Source organism: Sceloporus undulatus, chromosome 1 (genome assembly GCF_019175285.1).
Source record: "Sceloporus undulatus isolate JIND9_A2432 ecotype Alabama chromosome 1, SceUnd_v1.1, whole genome shotgun sequence".
NCBI lineage: Eukaryota > Metazoa > Chordata > Lepidosauria > Squamata > Phrynosomatidae > Sceloporus > Sceloporus undulatus.
Genome location: NC_056522.1, coordinates 6507037 through 6527933, shown reverse-complemented (window position 1 = coordinate 6527933; position 20897 = coordinate 6507037). Strand labels below are relative to the sequence as shown.

Sequence of the window (20897 nt, the reverse complement as noted above, 5' to 3'; positions counted from 1 at the left end):
CGCAAAAAAAATTTGCTGATTTTTTAAAAAATGTTAAGATAAATGCATGTTTCTGAGGCTTCTATAGACAATTTCCCCACCATGCCCCTCGTGTGAGAGGCCAAAGGCCCCGGCGGCAATCGGCAGCAGGACCGGGCTGGGGCCGGTCCCAAGGCCTCGCCGGGCCGCATCCGGCCCGCGGGCCGCAGGTTGCCTACCCCTGGGTTACGGGATAGAGCAAGTTATACACCCATTGAATATAGCATTAGAGGGGGATAGGCCTCATAATGGACACATAGTCAGAGCACAGATTTTCCCTTTTGGGGGAAATATATCCTTCCTTTAAAAAAAATTGTAATATTTATTATGTGTACAGAACAAACCACTGTTCTTGCACTGCTGTTGCTTTCTCCCCACCCCAATATCCCAGCAAATACTAAGTTTCACTCTTTTTTCTGCAATGAGATTTCTTTTAAGTTGCTCATTGGTTGCACCATATTCTCCTCTCTGGGAAACAGACTGAATAAACCATATCCCACTCAAAGGGTGAATCAATGGGCTCTTCCTTGTGGGGCATGCTTGTGCATGCATACTTGTGCATGCATATACAGTCGGCTCTCCTTATCTACGGATTTCTTTATATACGGGTTCAAGCATATAGAGCTTGAAAATATTCCAAAAAAGTATAAATTCCAAATAGCAAAATTTCCATTTCCATTTTATATAAGGAACACAATTTTGCTCTTTCATTATATTTAATGGGACTTGAGCATCCACAGATTTTGTTATCCATGGGGGATCCTGGAATCCAACCTCAGTTGATAACAAGGTCCCACTGTATGTATGAGTCTCCCTTACCTGAAATGGTAAGGACCAGAGGGTTTTTTAAAATTTTGAAATGCCTGTATTTGCAGATACTGTATGTACATAATGGAATATCTTGGAGATGGGACCCAAATCTAAATACAAAATTCATTTATGCTTCATGGACACCTTATACACATAGCCTGAAGATATATTTTATACAATTTTTTTTTTATAATTTTGTGCATGAAACAAAATTTGTGTACATTGAAGCAACAGAAAGCAAAGGTGTCACTCTCTCAGCTAACCCTGGGGGGAAAATAGCATCGTTTTTTACCTATCTCAGAATTCATAATTCCATATAAAGGAGACTCAGCCTGTATATATTTGCTGCCATACTTGTTGGGTTGTTGTTGTTTTTCAAAGACCCAAACAACATTTTGTCAATCATGTGATATTTGGGACTCTTTTCCTTCCTTTTTTTACAGTATTCCAAAGTGACACACTGGAAACTTCCTAATTGCACCTTTTAATGGTTTTTTTTAAAATTTTCACAATATATATATATATCACCAGTAGTCTTTCCATGCTCAGAAAAATCATCCCCAAACACTATGGCTGTAACTTTAAAAAAAACATTAAAAGGTTCAAGATTGGGACACGGAGGATGGGGAAGAACATTATTGGGAACTTTCCTCCACTGGAGTTCTCAGGTTGACTAATGTGAATGTGTGTTGAGAGGTGTTGAGGGAACACAGAAGGCCACTATTTTAGCACTACGGTAGACATTATAATATTAAAAACATTGAAAAGTGCAAGATTAAGAAAGGGGGGATATTGTGGGGAAGGGAGACATTCTTGAAAGGTTTCCTCCACTTGAGGTTAATATGTAGGGAGGGAAGGACCACTATTTCAGCATCTTTGGAGAGATATCCAAGGTACTGAACCAAATGATTAAGGTACTGAAACTTCAGAGGTAGCATTCTGGACTTTGGCTGTCTCTTTTAAAGTTTGGACTGAAACCTGGAGCTGATAAACTGCCCAACTGCCACTACTAAGAGGGATATGTGAACTCCAACTCCATCTCTTGCTCAGTCAAACTGCAATCTCCAGCATTGTATGGAGGAAGCCGTGATGGTTTAATGGCTCTATCGCTTGAATGTTTGGTGTAGATATGGCCTGCCAACTCCACTCAGATTGAAGTGGACCTCAGCAAGGCCTATCTTTAAATGGCCCTGAGACTCCCCCATGGAGTTTTCAACATCTTCATTCTATTTCTTTCAGCCAGTGAAAGCAGGCTGAGAGGACCAATGCCAAGGAATCTCTCTGTTTCTCATCAATCCCATGGTGCCTTTTCTCTTGGTGCTCCCTATTCATATAACCAAGGTAACCATTTTTGATGACACAAAGCAAATGCCAGTATTTCTTCTCTACATTATTTGCCAGTGCAATATAGATTTTCAGAGATAAAGTGTATAAGTGCATTGAGTTAGAAAACAAGAGATATTTTTCTAGGCCTATTGGATGTCAATGTAGTTGTAGTAGTTTATTTTAACTACAGTAATGTAATGGCAGACACTCCCAACAGTTGCATTTTACAGTTAAGGGTTAAAATGGATAGCAGTTCCCATTTTGTACCAACCCAACCAACTCCATCCCACCAGGTTTCAGTGCAATGGGTTCCCAACTGTTATTTCTTCGTTTCATGTTATTTTCATTTCCTATTCTTCCCAGAAGTACCAATCCATTCCAAAAAACTATAATGTCACCATTTAGCAGACAGTGGGACCCAAACATATCTTCTGAGGTTCTAGTAGCTGAAGATCACTCCCTGACATCAGCCAGAAAATATTTGCTTCTTTACCTGGTTGAACTACTGTCAATTGACATTCTTTCTAAACAGTATACAGTGGTACCTCGGGATACGAAATACCCAGGTTACGAAATTTCCGGGATACGAAAAAATCCCATAGGAAATAATTGTTCCGGGTTACGAAGGTTTTTTCGGGTTACGAAAAAAATTTTGGTGCTTTTCGGCGCTATTTCACACGGAATCGCGGCTTTTCCCCATTAGCGCCTATGGCATTTCGGCTTACGAAGGCTTTTCGGGTTACGAAAGCGGCCGCGGAACGAATTAATTTCGTAACCCGAGGAAGCACTGTACTTTTCTTATGAACACAGCCGAGAGACTAACCTGCAAAATGTCTTCTTTGAGAGGAAGGGCTCTGCATGAAGAAGGGTGTACTAGGGGCCCAGAGGCCATTTTTATTACCATGAGGGGAAAAAAAGAAGATAAACTCAGAGGCATAACTGTGCTAGTCTAGAATATTAGTATGCAACGGGTTCTTGTAGCACCTTTGAGGCTAATGTGTGAAAGAAGTTGTAGCATAAGCTTTCGTGGACTAGGTCTACTTCCTCAGATGCAGTAGATTAAGCCTATGAAAACTTATGCTACAACTTCTTTCACCCATTAGTCTCAAAGATGCTCCAAGATCCCTTTGCACATGGAAGGTAAACTGTAGAACATGCCTAAGGATGGTTATCAGAACCTAAGGGGTTGCTTTATTTATTTCCGATCACCAACGCATGTATTTGCTTACTTTAAAAACTGGAACTGTGTGTAGGGGTGAGTATCTCCTCATGTGTCTAGAACACAATTTACAGAGATGCACCCAACTTATTGCAGTTGCATCAGTCTTTTTTCATTTATTTCAGAGTGAAGCTATTCAGGATCCATGCTTAATCCAACGACGGATAATAATAATAGTTATAATAGTTATAATAGTAATAATAATATACACTTCAAATTACTTCTAATTCTAAAAGTGCTTAGAAGTGTCTTTATCGTAACTCTCTCACACCAGTTCCGTGAGAGGTTACAATGACTAGCCTGACAGACATTTGACTTTCCCAAAGTCTCAGCAACCCCTTTGGGTGAGCTGGGATTTGAACCCAGATCTTTCTGGCTCAAATTCTACAATTCTAGCCCCTTGTGTGGATATAGTTCATAAGAATATGATATGATGTATTTCTCGGTGTCCGACAGGCATGGAGGGTCTGTGGTAAACATGGCAGTTGACTGGTTAGCCTTAAGGGGCGTTGGTTTTTTGATTTGTTGGACCTGCAAGAACGCAGCTATTTCAGCCAGCATCTATTGTGTCCCTGACATGACAACTTTGGATAACCTTTTTGGTTTTCAGCGTTCTGTTTCTGTAATAAGAAAAACAAGACTGGTTTGGCTCTCCTGAGTCCGGCAGCCTTACTATTTAATAGTATGAGTGAACGGATATTAGTATACAGCTGAGTTTAAGTCTCCTTTCTCTATATTAAATTGGCCCTGTAAGTTACACCCTTCCAAACCAGTTTCTCAAAAGGGTTACTGTACCTGTGCTAACTTTTCCAATGGAAAGTGGGGAGGGAGGGGAGAGAAAATGATGTTCAGATAATGCTATTTTATTCTAAGGTGGAGAACGCCAATAATTCTTCTGTGTCAAAGGTGCTAGAATCATTTTATATACTTTGGTTCACAGTGACAAACAGAAATTACACAGAATTCTTCCTGTGCAGCCTTACTGGAGATTGTTATCCCAAAATGGAAGGGGGGAAAATAAAGTTTAAGAAATTGCTAAAATAACTAGTCGGGCAGGAAAACAAAAGGTAAAATGAAGCTCCTGCGAAACGTAATGGAAAAGGTAGCCTTTCCCGTACAAAGGTAGGTGGCTGAAATTATATTGAAATGTACTTAAATCACGACAGCAAAGCATGAGAAGATTTTGAAGTGTTTTTTCAAAAAACACAAGAACTCTCTTTTAATTTGGCAGAAGATGAGTGGATTTGGTACCTAGATGGACTCTGCTTTATTCCCAGAGGAAAAAGTCTAGCAAGGTTCAACTATCACAATAACGGCGAGTGAGGAACGTATGGCAATGAACATGCATTCTGTTCCTGAAATGTTTTTTGTTATTATGAGGATGTCAAGGTGATATAGTTTATATAGTTCATATATACTATTATATAGTTTATATATACTATATCTATCTATATAGTTTAAGATCTCAATTACATTTGCATCCTGGGTGTTTCACATGTAACTCTTACCTCAAGGTAGCTTTGTGTCGGTTGTTGCTGTCGTCGTTATTGTTGGTTTTCAAAATCTCCGTTTCTCTCTATTTCCCTCCCATTTCCAAAAACGTTTTTGGGAGCAAAAGCCGTGAATGGGCAAGGCAGAAAAATAATAATAGTTCTAGGTATGGCAGTAATGTCAAACTCATTTCTGGTGCTTACTTCTCCATCGTTACCGACACTTCCTTCCTTCCTTCCTTCCTTCCTTCCTTCCTTCCTTCCTTCCTTTCTTAATGTTGATAAAACAAATCAAAAATATGGAATGAGTCAGATGATAAAGTAGTTATTTTTTTAAGGTCTCAGCGTAGAAGGGTCTTAGCAGAACAAAAATATATTTAAAAGAATACAAGATTGCATGGGGAGGGGGAAACTCAAGATGGAACATATAAGGATGGCTGTTGTAAGTGTCAGGTGTTAACTATTGAGCATGTGGGGGGCAGTCGGGGTGTGGTGGTGTGTATGGGTTTGTGCTGTAAATATCTTTCGATGTGTGACATGTAGCACTTGATTGAAGAAGAAGAAGAAGAAGAATATATATATATATATATATAAATCTATAGATATGTGTGTGTGTGTGTGTGTGTGTGTGTGTGTGTGATGTATGTGGGTGTGTGCGTGTGGAACCGAATAATTACAAAAGGAAATTCCAATGCTATTTTGTCAGAAAATGCACTTTTTCACCCTTGATGAAAAGCCACTGTTCACAACTATGCAATCTTTCAGTCTCTCTTTTCTCTCTCCAACCTCAACTGTCCTGAACAATTTTCCCATACTAAAAAACAAAAAAACACTCTCACACACACACACCGAGACACAAAAGGGATTTTGTTTTCTTTTTGTGCAAACCAAACACACACAAAAAGTTCTCAAAGCTGATTCAAGGTGAGAGTGCAACAGTGACTTTTCTCAAATTATAAGAGCTAACAAACAGACAAAACAAAAGGGTTTGGGTTTGTGGGGTTTGTTTTGTTTTGTTTTTCCTGTCAGGTGTTTTTCAGTGGAAGAAAATGAGATTCAAAGTGCTTCTCTTTATGCTCTGTTTGATGTCTTTTCCAAGTTTCTGTTGTGTTTTTAATATATATATAATTTTGTACCATTCATTATATCCTTTCTTATCTTTTTAATTTTTTCGGAAATTGTGTTGTTGTTTTTAAACAAAAAACAAAAAACAAAAAATGGTTTTGTAGGTATTGGGGATGTGAAAACTTGGGCAAAATTTGGCTTAATTTCAAATCCTTTACTGCATGGATAGATACAAAGACATTTTACACCTTGTAACAGCTTTCTTTTTTATTATTATAATTATTTAAAAAACAAAAGTCGATGTCAGCTGGATCTCCCTTTTAATGTTTTTGCTGACTTTCCCCTGTTGCGGGCCTCCAATACACCATTGGTTGTGATATATTAAGCAGGCATCTGAACCTTAATTCCTTTGCTTGTTCCCATGCATACATGGAGATAATGTGCATTTCAGGTGTGCCAAGGCACACAACAACAACTTCACTCTGATGGAGTGGTAAGCTTCTTGTGCTCCACTGAAATGAAAAGAAGCCCTCTCACTTGCTACATCCAAAGAACTCTGGTTTATTACCTGAGGAGTTTATCACACGGGAGGAATTTCATTTAATTTCGAATGAAAAGAAAGTGGGGCCAGAACGCATTCATGTGAATTCGTTAGTTCAGCGAATTTACATGAATTTGAATTGCATTCAAACTGACTTCTCTTTGCCTGAAAACAGCTTGCCATTATCCAAAATTGTGTTTGGTAGTCTACCACACAAAAACGTGAAACCCCATGATTGCGTTCAGACTGACTTCCCATTGTCCAAAATTGTGTGGTAGTCTATCACACAATAACGTTAAACCCCATGATTGTATTTGGATTGCCATTGAATTATACTTCCAATTTCCCTTGTTTGATAAACTCCTGAGTCTTACCTGCTGTAGTTCTCTGAAGGTATGTGTGTATGCATGCAGAGATGCACACCCTCTGACTGTCTGGATTTGGCAGGGATGGTTTATCCTCTGGCATCCCACTTTTCCAGATGCTTTTACATCTTTCAACTTTCGTCCTTTGGCCCCAAACAAGGCAAAGCTCTTACTGCCGTCAAAGGCACAAACTCTGCATTTGTGGGTTTCAAAATGCAAGCATCCGTGTGCACTTCAGTAGGATCCTGGCTGCTTTTGATTAAACCCATTACTACTGCTGCTGCTGCTGCTGTTGTTCTTGTTGTTGTTGTTGTCATTGTCATCATCATCATCTCTTGTCATTAGCCTGCTTTTGCTGGATGCCTACTTTATTGTGAATTTTTTCTCTGGGCTTAGACTCTCTTTTCTTTCTTTCTCTTCTTATCAACACCAAGCTGTCGGTTGGCTTCCTCTTTCTAGGCATCCCTTGAGGGTTGATTTTGGCTTCTGAGCTAAAATGTCTAGGGTTGTGTCCACACTAGAAATAATCCAAGTTGACACCACTTTAACTGCCATGGCTCCATCCTATGGAATCCTGGGATTTGTAGTTCATTGTGACACCAGAGCACTCCGACAGAGAAAGCTAAATATTTCACAAAATTACAAATCTGAGAATTCCCTAGCACTGAGCCATGGGAGTTAAAGTGGTGTCAACCTGGGTTATTTCTGCAGTGCAGATGCAGCCCAGGTTGGATAGCAACAAAAATGGATGTAGTACTTAGAGTGGAGGCAGGAAACCTTTTTGACTACAGTTTCCCTAGAGTTATACTATGAGGGGCCCTATTCTCAGTAAGATGGGGCCAGAGGTAGTGGTAGATGGGTCCAGATGGCCTAATGTATACACAGAGACACACATTTGATGAAAGAGACTTTTTAAGAAAATCAGCTCTCCTGTCAAACGCAGGTAAAAATCCAGAAGTAGAAGGTCCCTGTCTTTCAAAACACTCTGCTCCCTCCACTGTATGTCACTCTTAACTCTGGATCAACCGGAACGTGTTTGCTAGGCCACTGGTCTATCTAAGCTAGCATTATCTACTCTGGTTAGCCTTGGGCCCTTTGAGTTCTTCTGAAGCACTGCAGTTTGAGTCTCTTTTACCAGAGATGCCAGAGTTTGAGCCTAGGACATTAACCCGTACAAGGCGTGTCATGCAATAATGCCCTGAGCGTTTTAACCTTCAGTAGATGCTGATTTTCCTGGGCATTTGCATTAGATCCCATGCATTGCTTCAGCTGAGACTGTCAGAAAGATAAGTCATCCCAAATCACGAATCCTTTGTACAACCAAAGTCATGGCTGTACTTGTGGCACATGACTTGTAAGCGTCACGCTATGCCATTAATCTTGATGTGTCTTTCTTCACTCGTCTTGTCTAGGTTCTGTTGGGCATTAAGTTTGGTGCCCACAGTCCGATCATCACTGCTCTTTATAATGCCCCCTGCTTTCCCTGCAGCACCACCACCGAGCGAATTCCTTTGCAACAAATATGAAACGGACTGTGCTCCAGTTAGCAATTTGCCCTTTCAGCCTTAAGGAAGAATCAGAGTTTATTTCGTTTTTTGATAGCTGCTTCCAGTGTGAATAAAGGGAGCCACGGGGCATTTTCGACCTAAACCTTTTAACCATCCAATTAATAAAATATCTCTCAACTTCCATTTTTCATGGCAGGGAGGTGTTAACTGACAAATATTCTTCTTTCTGTGATTCAAGCTTCAGCCTTGTAAATACATACCTGGAACTTCCACTGAAATCAGAAAGACTTACTTTTGAGGAGCTAGGCATAGGATTGCCATTTGCAAAATAGCCTGTGAAAATATCAATAAAACTGGCTTGAAAAGGGAAGATGACCCAGGAATGGGGAAACAAAGAGATGGAAAGTAATGACAAGCCATATATAATCTATGTCTGAGGATACTGCCACATATTTTTTTCCTAACGTTATGTTTTAGTGGTTTGAGTGTTGGACTACAACTCTGGAGATGAGGGTTCTCAGCCTCATGGGAAGGCAAACTTCCTCTGAACAAATCTTGCCAAGAAAACCCCATTATAAGGTCGCCGTAAGTCAGAAATGACTTGAAGGCACACCACAACTACTACCCTCAATTCCTGAAGCTACGTCTGGGAACTTCGTGAAAGCAGGCTGAGCTGCTAGTATACATTATGCATTGCTGAGAGCATCTCTTCGTGGCTGTTTTGGTATTCCCCCAATTCAATGCTCTATATCACCACTGTTTCCTGAATTATAGAACAAAGAGATGTAGAACTAGTTTGAGGGTAGTTGCAGTCTCTGACGCAACCACAACAAAATGCACGGCTGTGCTGAAAAACTACATAGCCCACACATTGATATATAAATTGGGTCTTCTGAATTGGCATCAAGTACATGATACCATATTCCTCTACGATTCTGTCAAATTACATCCCAGCTGGCAATTAATCACTCATTCATTTTTTCTGTAGTGCCCAACAAGAACATTCCCAAACAATTTAAGCGTCCAGACAAACCTATAAGAATAATGTCCATGAATATTTCAAAACACACCTGTTTATCAATCTATTATTAATAAAACAATAAATGGACAAGTAAATCTATCAGTTTATTATTCCTGTCACATCTAAAGGTTTCAGATAAAATAAGCGACTGCATGTAGACTATTCTATAACTTCAGGGAACAGGTGCTTCTTCCTTTGTATCTTTGTTTCTTCCTTCCCTGTAGCACTATGCACATTCTTAGACTGGCTTTCCATTTACACGATTACATCATTTTCCTGTTGTCTGCTTGTTATTTTTGACTCATGGAGTCATCTGAACAAGGCTTTAAAGGCTTGGGTGGAATCCCCAGTATCCTTATAGCACAGACTTATACATATCGACTCAAAAGTAAATTCTGGTGAACTCAACAGAAATTAATTTCAGGTATGTGTGTATAGGGAGAGCCAGTGTGGCATAGTGGTTTGGGTGCTGGACAAGGACTCCTAGTCGCAGGATATAAGTTGAAGCCACATTTGAATTCAAAGAATATGTTTTTGCATTTTGCCCCCAGAGACCTGCTTAGCGCTCATATTCATTCCTAACATTTATTACTGAAACTTACTGTTTAGTATAAAACCACTGGGAAAGAAGTTCTACAAAAGTAATCGTTTTCAAAGAAGTCGCCATGTTAATATCTTGCAGCATAAAAAGGAGAAGGGGAAAAAAGAACATGGCAGCACCTTTAAGCCTCTTTCACTCAAGCACATGCGAAAATAAAATCCAGCTTGTCTTAAAGATTCTGCCACATTCCTTTTTCCTCTCCTCATTTCCTCCTTTTTAAGTTCCACAAAAGTTTGTTTGCTTATTGTATTTAAATTTCCTTGATTTTGTTTCTTGGTTGGTTTTGTTTTGTTTTTTGTATAGGCAGTCCCTGACACCTTCAGGAAAGTTCAGGATTTTACAAATCTAACATCTCACCACCCCCACTAAGGCTTTGTCTAAACCTATGGCAAAATTTTCCCTATCTTGGGTCAAACCGGTGTTCCTGATAGAAACCTGGTGAGCTGTATTTCCACAGATTGCTTGCAATGTTCATGCTACACATTATGCATAATAAAATAATATGCTTCAGTGGTAGAATTATGGAATGCACCATGGAGAGGGTCACATTTTTAATGCCACTTTGCCACTTGCATTGTCACTTGCAGTCTGCTGTCTAAACCAAATCTATTTGGTATCTAAAGTAGTACAATCCACAATTCTGCCCCCTTGGTCTGTATAGTGTAGATGTCAACTCTGAAAATGCTATGATAGAAATATCCTTGTTTGATTGATTCATTTGATGTGATTCATAGGTTACGTTTCTTTCAAAACAAGTCAAGTCAGCTCACCAAAAATCTGGTACAGATGTACACTTGTCACCCTCGAGAAAACTTCCCAGGCTATCAATTGGGCCAGGCCTAAATCAATTAGATTTCCAAACATGTGGACTCACCATTCAGATATTGAGCCAATAAATGTATGCTAGTCGGGGAGGGGGTAACCAACAGACTTTCAGCCTCAATTTGAGCAGGGCAGCAGTTTGAGGTCCAATTCTGCACACTCTGGTCCCTAAAATATATCTCATGATTTTCTGAAATGCACAGAATTTCTGTGGTTGACTGATGTCTTCCATGGAAGAGAAGTCACTACAGAAATATCCTCTTGAGGCCAAAAACAAAACAAAACAAAACAAAAAGGTTGAAATCCACCAAGGGAAGCTTCTGTCAGGCACTTGGAAATGTGACTTTTTTTGTTACAGTTCCCAAAATCCTCCATCCAGCGTGGCCACGAGGGGGGATTTTATTCCAAAACAAGGGTTCTTCCAAGCTCCAGTCCATTTTCAGCAATCGCCTCTCCATCTGCTTTGCATCCACTGAATGCCAGTTGCGTTAAGCCAACTTTTGGGCCAGGGGTTTCCCACATCCCAATGTTTTGTATCTACCTCATTATGATTTTTTTTCAGTTCCTTGTGCTTTTTGTGTGGCGTAAAATATTGGAGGTGACCTGTAGATAAAAAAAATATATAGATATATATATAAAATATATATATATATATATATATACACATACAAATATATATTTTTGCTTTGCAATAAAACTCAAAGCTATAACACAGAAATATTAATCAGATGTCATAACCTTTATTGTTGTGGTGCCCTACTTCATTGTGAAAACCTATCTGAGCCTATTTTTGTTCCACCACCCCTTTTCCTAGAAACTAGAGTCAGTATTCTTGTTTATGTCTTTGCTCTGTCAGTATCGTTCCTCTGTCAAAATGATATCGCATTTAGGGGCGTTGGATAGGCATCAGAGTTCTCAGATTTATATGTCAAGAGTGGAGTGAAAATGGAGTGTAATGTTGAAATCGAAAAAGGTGCTTTATTTGTGATAGGAATTTAAAAAGTGTGACTCCAAAAGGAGATTCCTTGATGTTCCTGATCCTCCAAGCTTGGACCAGTCTTGGACCAAATAAGCAGTCCAATCAAAATCCAGTGAAATTTAGTAAAACCGTATTTCCACTACCTTTTATAGCACATTGTGCTACTAACCTAGAGGCATCTTCATTAAGGTTATAAGTGGGCCCTGCTTCCAAGGATTTTTGCTTATATATTGGAGAGTGGAGCAGGGCAAGACTACAGGTGCAACAGGGTCAGAAAATGATGTGGACTTTCTGGGATTTTGTGTGAAGCAATGTAAGCCTCACTCACCATGAAAGAAAAAAAAGTCAAGGAAAACACCATATCGGGGGGGAAAGGATAAAACAGAGCCTTCTTCCTTGATATTCTCACTTCCTTTAGGCAAGGGTAGGGAGGGGTATGCATCTTTGATCTGCATCCTAAAGTGATACAGCCTCAGAAAGTAAGTCCGAAACCACTTGGAAGTAGGTTCCACTAAAAAATTAAGATAGTGGTTTGAATTCGCTTTCATGCAACTGACGTCATTGATGTTACTGTTGGAACACTGTAAAGGTGCAAATCAAATTATGCTTGTGGTTGTCTATTGGGTATGATGAAGATGGTGAAAGCTTTGATGGCCATGAGAGAACCTTTATGGCCTCTATCTTTTGTATAATGATTATTGCAGACTTTCTACTCTGACACAAATGTAGGTGCAGGCAGATTTCAGGGAGTGGGTCTTAGGTGCTGTGCATGCTGTCTCCCAGCGAGCCCAAATGTCCTCTAAAGGAAGCTTGAGGGAACCTCATGTGTCCACTATTCATTTGGGAAAATGAGGATGTAAGAACATTGATCATGGTTGACTCCAAAGCTTTACTCCTTGAACCCTTCATAAAGTGTGACTTGAGCCACTGGAAATTCCAATTATATCCATATTGAATCTGCAAAGGGCTTTACAACTTTCCACTGTCTTTGCACTCATGACAACCGTTGCAAAGGAAGTTGCTGTTACTGAGGCTAAAAGACAGTGACTTGCCCTCTAACTGCATGAAGAGTCCACACCACAAGTTGGACTCCAAGGTTCAACCTAATCAATAATCATTGAAGGAGGAGGAAATTAGAGTCTAGCATGACCAGACTATAGGGTCAATATAACAGAATTGTTGCAATGTTGAGTATTCCTTAAACTATACACCAGGACTGCGTAATTTGAGATTGATTTTTTACAAGATTTATTTGTCCAATAGACATTATTATAATTATTACATTATTATGAGTTTTAATCCTGGGCACCTTTAAGGGTGCTTAAATCCCAATAATTTCCATTGGGTTTAAGCAGCCTCGCTGGGCAGGATTGCAACCATGGTGCCTAAAAGTATATTAAGCGCTTTTTAATAAGAGGTTAAGAAAACATACACACACAGACCCTGGTTTCTCCCCAAAGTGGCTTACAATATGAAAATAATTATTTTGCAACTTATGCAATGGTTCAAAGTAGACAGAATGTCTTCTTCCCGTGTTTTGATCTGGTGTCTGTGCAATCCTCACTCGGTTCATTATTGTTGCTAATTCTTAGCCGTTGATGATTTGTTTCCCAATCGGGGTGGTATTTTGTCTTTATAACAGAATGAAATGTGGAAACCATTTATGTTTATGAGGTGTTATCTGTTGCAGGCTGGGAGTGGATTTGAAGCGAGGACTAAAGGTTTCTTGTAACAATGACAAATATGTGTTTTGTCCAAGGACTCGTGCTTGACTGCAAGGGTTTTGTCACTCCACCAAACTTTAGGAGGGCATTTTGGGGTGTTCATTTGGGTGTTCTTCAGATAACCAAAACAAAAACAAACTTACAGCCAAACAAACCAATCCTTCTCCCTGTGCATCCATATTCAATTAATCTGCTTCCATCATCTGATTGTTGTGATCCTAATTTATTCTTCCAAGGTAGATTGATCCAGTTCAAGCTCTAGGAAATGGCGAGGGATCCATGCAATTTAAAAAAGCCAGTTTGGAAGGGGGAAAGATTCAGGACTTGGAGACAATCGCATGTTACAAGTGAAGTTGGGCTGTTTCTTGTAGACTACATGTCAGACATTAGAGCTCATTATTTCAATGCATCTCCATATAAAAATCACAATGAACATTGAAAACAAGGATGGTTTTCTCCCTAATAAGCTAGTTTTCTACATCCAGGGACAATATAGAGAAGATGTTCAAATAATGAGGCATCCATCTGCTGTCTGAAGCAGTCCAGTCTAGCAAAAGGTACATCGGGGTACAGATTATGTGGCATGACATTTAGAAACGTGTTTCAACACACTCTCTGGTTTAGTCTTCTGTTTTAGCTTGCTTCCTGCATCACCTTAATGTAGTTTTTAGCACACCAGAATGCCAACTTATTTCTTCTGTAACCCTCTTCCTAACACCTGAAGACAAATGTCCATACCCTGACCCATATCCTAACACTTGAAGCTGAATCAGTCCTAAAGAGGGATTCTTGGAAGAACCCAAACTCCTGTTAGCTTGTACCAGTCAAGCCCTAAATAGAGCCTGACTGGAAACCTCATGGTGGAAAAGCTAGTGAGCTGTTTTAATACCTTTATTTCACATTACCCTGCAATAAGAACTTTTACAAGCACCAGTTTCTGCTTGGGACTATTTGAAATCTTTAGCTTCTAATTTAGGTGAAGAATCCTGTAGAATTTTTTTTTTAATCATGTTCTGTTATTATAGTCATAACCCATGATGGCTGGCAATCAATGTGAAAAACTTACTTTAATCCTGAAATAGTTCCATGTGCCTCAGAAAATCAACATGCAATCCCACACCCTCTTTATCTGCAAGAACGCCCCATTGAATTGAACAAGCAATCATTAAGAAAATCTTTTTCCCCCTGAAGAGTCATATAGAGGATTCCACATTTAATCACTTGCCCAGATTTGGACTGATGATCAAACCTTTACTGTTAACATGAATGTTGTACAGATTCTCCACCTTTGCTCTAGCAAAGTGGGGTGGATTCTAGATTTGCTTTCCACTGCTTGGAGTCAAAATAGTTTTCGTTACTGAAACACGTGACTGAAATAGTTTTACTTAGACACCTGGCAGCTTTGACTCTTAATGATCTAGGATTGTCCTCTCAATCCTAGATCATTAAGAGTCAAAGCCATCTGGCATTTGACACTAGCGCTTATGATTCAGACTTCGGCCTGGTAGAATCCCTTATGATTATGCTGACCTAAAAATGCCTGAGTGGGTGACCTTTTCCCCAAAGCCTCATTCTTCTGCTGGAAGGAAAACATCATGGTCTGGCTTAGTTATTGATTGCTTTTGCGATCAGAAATCCATTTTCCCGCAGATCATGCATAACCATTACACTTTCACACTTTTAGAAATGTGGGTCTTTGTGTAGCAATCTGAAGAGCAGCAAACATTGCTGTAAAAATTGCCATATCTTTACTAAGCATGCTGCACTGCTCTTTTGCTATTCATGATGAAAGAGGGTGCTGTGCCACAAAACCATGCACAAAACCACGCACAAAACATTGCCAAAGCTGCTGGTTGTTCAAGTTTGGCGGCGCATGTACTATTTGTACGGTCAAAACAGGAATTCCCATCTGTCTTAACTCAAAGCCTGACCAACATAGGGTTCATCAACCAGATCCAAAGATTTATTGACTATGGGCTAGTCTACACATAAAGTGTATTATATGAATTGCATTTCCATCAATGTTTAATTGTCTTCACTTTCCTGGGCGAATTTGCATCTATTTGCATCTGTTCTCCCTTGCTCTGCTGAAAATGCGCGGCAATTCATGCAAAGCAGGCAGCCGGCCACACATTTGATAATGCACATCCTTAAAGATGCTCGTGGATATTCCAGTAAAAACCATGAGGGCTTTTTCTGTGGATCTTGGCCATGCCACACACAAAAAAAGCCCAAACTCCTCCAAATTGTGTGTGGCAGGATCACCTTCTTTTCTAATGTGATGCAGAAGATAAAATAGCAAAGACACTTTGCAACAGTATTCTTTCTGCTATAGGGGCCTCCAGGTAGCGACAGACATACCTAAGAAGCCCCAAATTTCTGTACATGTCTTGCGCTGGGATGAAAGTTTAGGTGGAGCAACAAGGCTAGAGATTTTATGCAATTCTTTCGCCCTTCTAGATGCACCCAGAATATCTAAACAAAACAGCCATGGCAAAATACCTCCCCTACTCCTGTGGCTGGGATGGGAATGAAAGCCAGGTGAAAAGCCCAGTGAAGTCCCAACTGCCTTATCTCTGGAACACAGCAATCAGGATGAAATGTTCAGCGGCCTAGTTGCTATGCCTTCCTGATATTCTTGAATGCTCTACGTGCAGCAATATAAACTCTTTGTGCCCGTGACAGCCTGTACCATGACATCTGCAAACAGTTGATGTACTCGCCTTTCTTTATGACACTTTTCTCCCTATGTGAGATTACCACATACCCATTCCTAAAGCTGCCCGTATGTTTTCAGGGGCTGAGCGGTGAGGCCATGGAGATCGAAAACAAGATTGGCAATCATTTCTGCATCAGCAAAAGATGTCTTGATATTAGTAGCACCCTGATCCCGAGGCACAATGTGAACTGTGTGGATCAGCTGCCAATTGCAGTTAGACACTGGGACTAAACCCTTTGATGTAGCAGATCTCCCCATCGCAATGCATATACCATATGTACTGGACTATAAGTCAACCTCATACATAAGTCGAGGGCAGGTTTCGGGGCCCAAATTATGGATTTTGATCTGGCCCATGGATAAGTTGAGGATAAAAGTTAGAGGCACATAATAAAGGATGTAAAGGATGAAGCTAAGGAAAACTATGTCAAAGAACTTCCAAAATTCTGGCAGACATAACAGTTTGTGCTTTTCCAACGCAGGCAGAGATGGACCAACAGTGGACCAGATAGAAGAGGTCAGTGCATCTTTTAGGTGCTCCTGGGACGGACTAAGCTCTCTCCTTTCACCACTCCACTCAGAGACCCATGGATAAGTTCACCCAGTTTTGGGGGTCAGTTTTTGGACTAAAATTTCTAGACTTATACATGAGTATATGCAGTAGCTTGCCCTGCTTAATATATACCTACCACAATTTTGAAGTCAAACGGAGGAAATGCTAATCCCAGTTATGGGTTATGATGCTTGTTTTAAGGAGTCAAGAGGGAAATTCATCCATTTACTTAGAAACCCATCCATCACCCTCTTTCAGGATACATGCAGGAAAAGTCCCAGGGTGTCTTGAAATTTTTATAGTTCTTCTAGGTTTGTGGAGGGGTTTTGGGGGGGAGGATCAATGGACAGTGGATGAGTATTGCTACCCTCACGTTTAAGGCAAATCATAGCCCAAGAACTTGTTGATTCACTAGTCAAGAGAAATTCTTGACTAGAAATTCAAAACTTCATGGTTCCATTCCTGCCAGGCTCTAATACCAGTTATGGGATATGATGCTTTGTTTGAGTAAATCTTTTCTTCATGGATGGATTTCTTCAAATTAGAATATTAGGATACTGAAGAATGTCTTTCTTTCCATGCCTCATCCACATAGGGCAGAGATACCTTATCTTCTTATTTTCATGGTCACCGGCTGTGAGCATGTGCCCATAGTCAACAAACAACAACAGTTCCATTCCAGCACCTTACAGTTACTTTCTCTTTGCCCTGAGTTGAAAGTTCTTTTTAACCCCCCCCCCCCACACACACACACCTAGGAGAAAGGAAATTGTATTTGATATGTTGCCTGTAATTTTGAATGACAATCCACTATTTCTTCTTTTTCCAGTCTTTCTGCTTGCAAAACAACAGGTGACTCACCCACAGAGTTTATTTGCATCTATTTTATCAAGAGTATCCCACCTCTCAAATAAATATAATTCAGGGAGCTTGCAAACTCTGAAAATCAACATCACTAAAACAACAACGACAATGACAATCAGAACACCAAGAGAAAAATTGAAAAAATAGGAGGTAATACAAGATAAAAGCAAATTAAGTGGAGTATAAAATATTTCCTAGTAGATAAAATCATCAAGGAAATATATAGATAGATATAGATATATATTCACCAGGCATCTAAAGGATGACAGTGCTGCAAGCATCCAATCAGTTTCCTCCAGAGGACAACACTACCACAAAGAAGCCTCTCTCCCAAACCACTGGCCATTTCACTTCATTCCTCAGAAGTATCTGGAGAAGAGCAACTAATTATTTTTTAAATTTTATTATTTTATTTCAAGGATTTATATTCAACTTTTCTCCCACAGTGGGATTCAATGATGGTCTTAGTATACAGGCAGACTGGAGTGGAGGAAGGCACCCTGGTTCCAAGTCAATAGGGGATTTAAAGGGTATAATTAGCCATTTAAATTGTGACCCCAAGAGACCATAAACTTATTATGAAAGACAAAGAGAATTTCTTCCAGAATACCACAAACTGTTCTTCCCCCATCTCCTTCTCCTTCTCCTTCTTGGCAAGTCAGCTACTTTATAGCTTCTGCTTTGAAGTATCCACTCAAAGCATCTTTCCATGGGGCAAAAAAAAAATTGAATTGACTGACTTCGCTGGTCTGCATTTTAATAATTCTAATTTTATCATACCATAATCTGTCTGATCAAGCTGTGTTGCCATGTGCCCATTCTGTCCTGCTGTCAATGGCATGGTGTTTCATACCTGACAAGTCAGTTGCCCTCTAAATGATTCATGTAGGGCATTTGCCATGCCCATACATTTATTGTGTGACTGATCTTGATGTGAGCTGGCTCATTTGACAAGCACTATGCTGCGATATAGGAAGTCCTACCTATGCTGTTAGATCTACATTGGCCCATTGTGCTTAATGTTGCATTCAGCAAGTGATGAAAAGCATATGCAAACTGTTACCTAGTTTCATTAATTGTTTAATTAATTAATTGTATGGTGCCCAGTAACCAACATTCTGTGGCTATATTTGATTTTTTTAAAAACTAGTTTTCATAGACATGGTTACCTGGGATAACTGTGATGCAAAATAGCAAATAGGTGCCACCTAACCCTTGTTGTCTTAAAGTAAAATCTAAAATAGAATGAAACCACCTGTAGAAAAAATCATTGGAAAAAAAGTGTTTTTAAAAACACTGAAGCTTTAAAAGGCTAAGAAAATTAAACACAGTAACATGGGCATTGGTTAAGTCTGTCCAGTCAGTGTTTCATAACTAAGGTGCCAACTTATCTCTGTAATAACCACTTAGTAAAGAAAAGCCCCAAGAGATATTTTTAAGGTGTAGTGAGGTGTATGTGGGATGTAGCAATTTTTCAGGCAACCTGCCTCAAAGACAGTCAGAATTTTAATGGTTAATACCTGCTCCTCAAATTAGACTGGAAACAGTCAATACAGGGAATAAGACTCTTGTTAAGTATAATACAATTATATTGATGTACTCTCTCAATCATTTTGCTGCCCATGAATTGCTTTCAAAGAAAGTCCCACCTATAACATATTGCCATAATCAAAATAAGAAGTTGCTAGAATGTTAATTGTAACCAGATGGAGCGGAGGAAAGATTTGCTGCCTGAACCATCTGATCAAACTCTTTGAAGGTTCATGGCCAGTATCATTGGCATCATTAGAGTTGGTGTCACCCCAGTGCAGAAGCCCATGTTGTCATCTCTAGGCCAAGAACTGCCCAGCCATTGGTCCCTCAGGAGTAGATCATGCCACTATGGAAGACAAAGGCTTGGGTCTACTTGCCATCAACAGCTGGTAGACCACGGCACCAGAAGAGTAACCACATATAGACACACATACTTACAGAGAACAACGAGGTGATGGCCATAGCTCAGTGGCAGAGCACATTCTTTAAATGCAGATGGTCCCGGGCACAGTTCCCATCATTTCCAGGTACAGCTGAAAAGGACTTCCTCCTGAAACCATGATGAGCCACAGTGAGTGGACAGTGATCTGATTTGATTCAAGGCAGTTTTCTGTAAGTCAGATCAGAACACATAGAAAATCAGTCGACATCAGAGAGAGCACAGAAAGGCCATTTTCTCTACATCAGACCAGAGCACATAGGAGTATCATCTGTCCAGTCTGGGTCCAGGAAGGAAGCACTTTATCTACCCTCCTGTTTAGGATGGTCAGCTTGGTTGGTTGGGCCCAGTTCAGAACCTGAAAAATACCGCAGTACCAGAAAGATGTTCCAGCTCTAGATGACTATTCTGATAGCTCTCTACCTGTGGCAATTTTCCCGCTAAAACAAAAGACTTCCATTCCAAGTTCCTAGTCCCAGACAGCCAAAAGCAGTGGATTAGGCCAGGTAGCCACCCACTTTTTATTGGATTGGATTGGATTTATATCCTGCCTTTCTCCCAGAATGGGATTCCAAAATTCTGTGATTCCATAATCTTTCCATAATCTTTTGTGGGCACAGCCAGGTGCCAAATTTAAGCATCACAAGATCATCCAGAGTGTTACAACTTGTTGCTGAACTTGCAAAGTGTCTCCCCGGAAAAGTTTTTGGTTTGCAGAGATAGGGAAGCATTCTCTGAAGGGTGTATATAGAGGTGCATCTCCATTCACATATGCCAGTCACTCCTGAATGCTTCAGTCAAAAAGCAATTTGATCACACATATAGGTATTCCCTAGCTTTCAATGGGACTCATCTCCTTCCCCTCTTATTGACAAGTAATACTTTGAAGTTCTTCACCTGTCTTTCCCCAAGATTGGCCAGTTGTAGCCAGAAAGTTGTGATAAAACTACTCTTGATCTGCAGCCAGGTCTCCATGAATGCTCCCCATGGGATATGGAAAATAATCCAATGCTTTAAAAAAGACTGTTATTTCAATAAGAGATAGCCAGAATCATGCTGTCTGACATGTAGGAGTGGGTTTTATTCTGGTTTTTTTAAAAAAAATTTCCATGCATGTTTTTACTGGGGATGAGCCATGTTCAGTTATGCTACCCTTCAGTTTTAAAGGGCTATACAGCCTGGGTCTAGGGTGCCACCTCATTGACTGTCTAATACTCTCATATAGACCACTATGATCACTGAGGCTGAATGATGAATAATATGTGTCATTGTGTGAGGGGCAGAATATAATTAATAGATT

At 39.9% G+C, this 20897-nt stretch overlaps 1 protein-coding gene and 1 long non-coding RNA gene across 2 annotated transcripts in view; both read right to left on the bottom strand.

Annotated features, from left to right (window-relative positions):
- Positions 1–20897, bottom strand: part of C1H8orf74 (chromosome 1 C8orf74 homolog) — a 601672-nt gene that overhangs the window by 348858 nt on the left and 231917 nt on the right. The window lies entirely within an intron of this gene.
- The window catches only part of LOC121930226, a 29200-nt gene continuing 17201 nt past the window's right edge, over positions 8899–20897 (bottom strand). Inside the window, exons 3-4 of the long non-coding RNA XR_006103903.1 lie at positions 19597–19768; positions 8899–11389 (exon numbers count right to left, since the gene is read on the bottom strand). This is a non-coding gene — a long non-coding RNA (uncharacterized LOC121930226). The remainder of the gene's footprint in view (positions 11390–19596; positions 19769–20897) is intronic.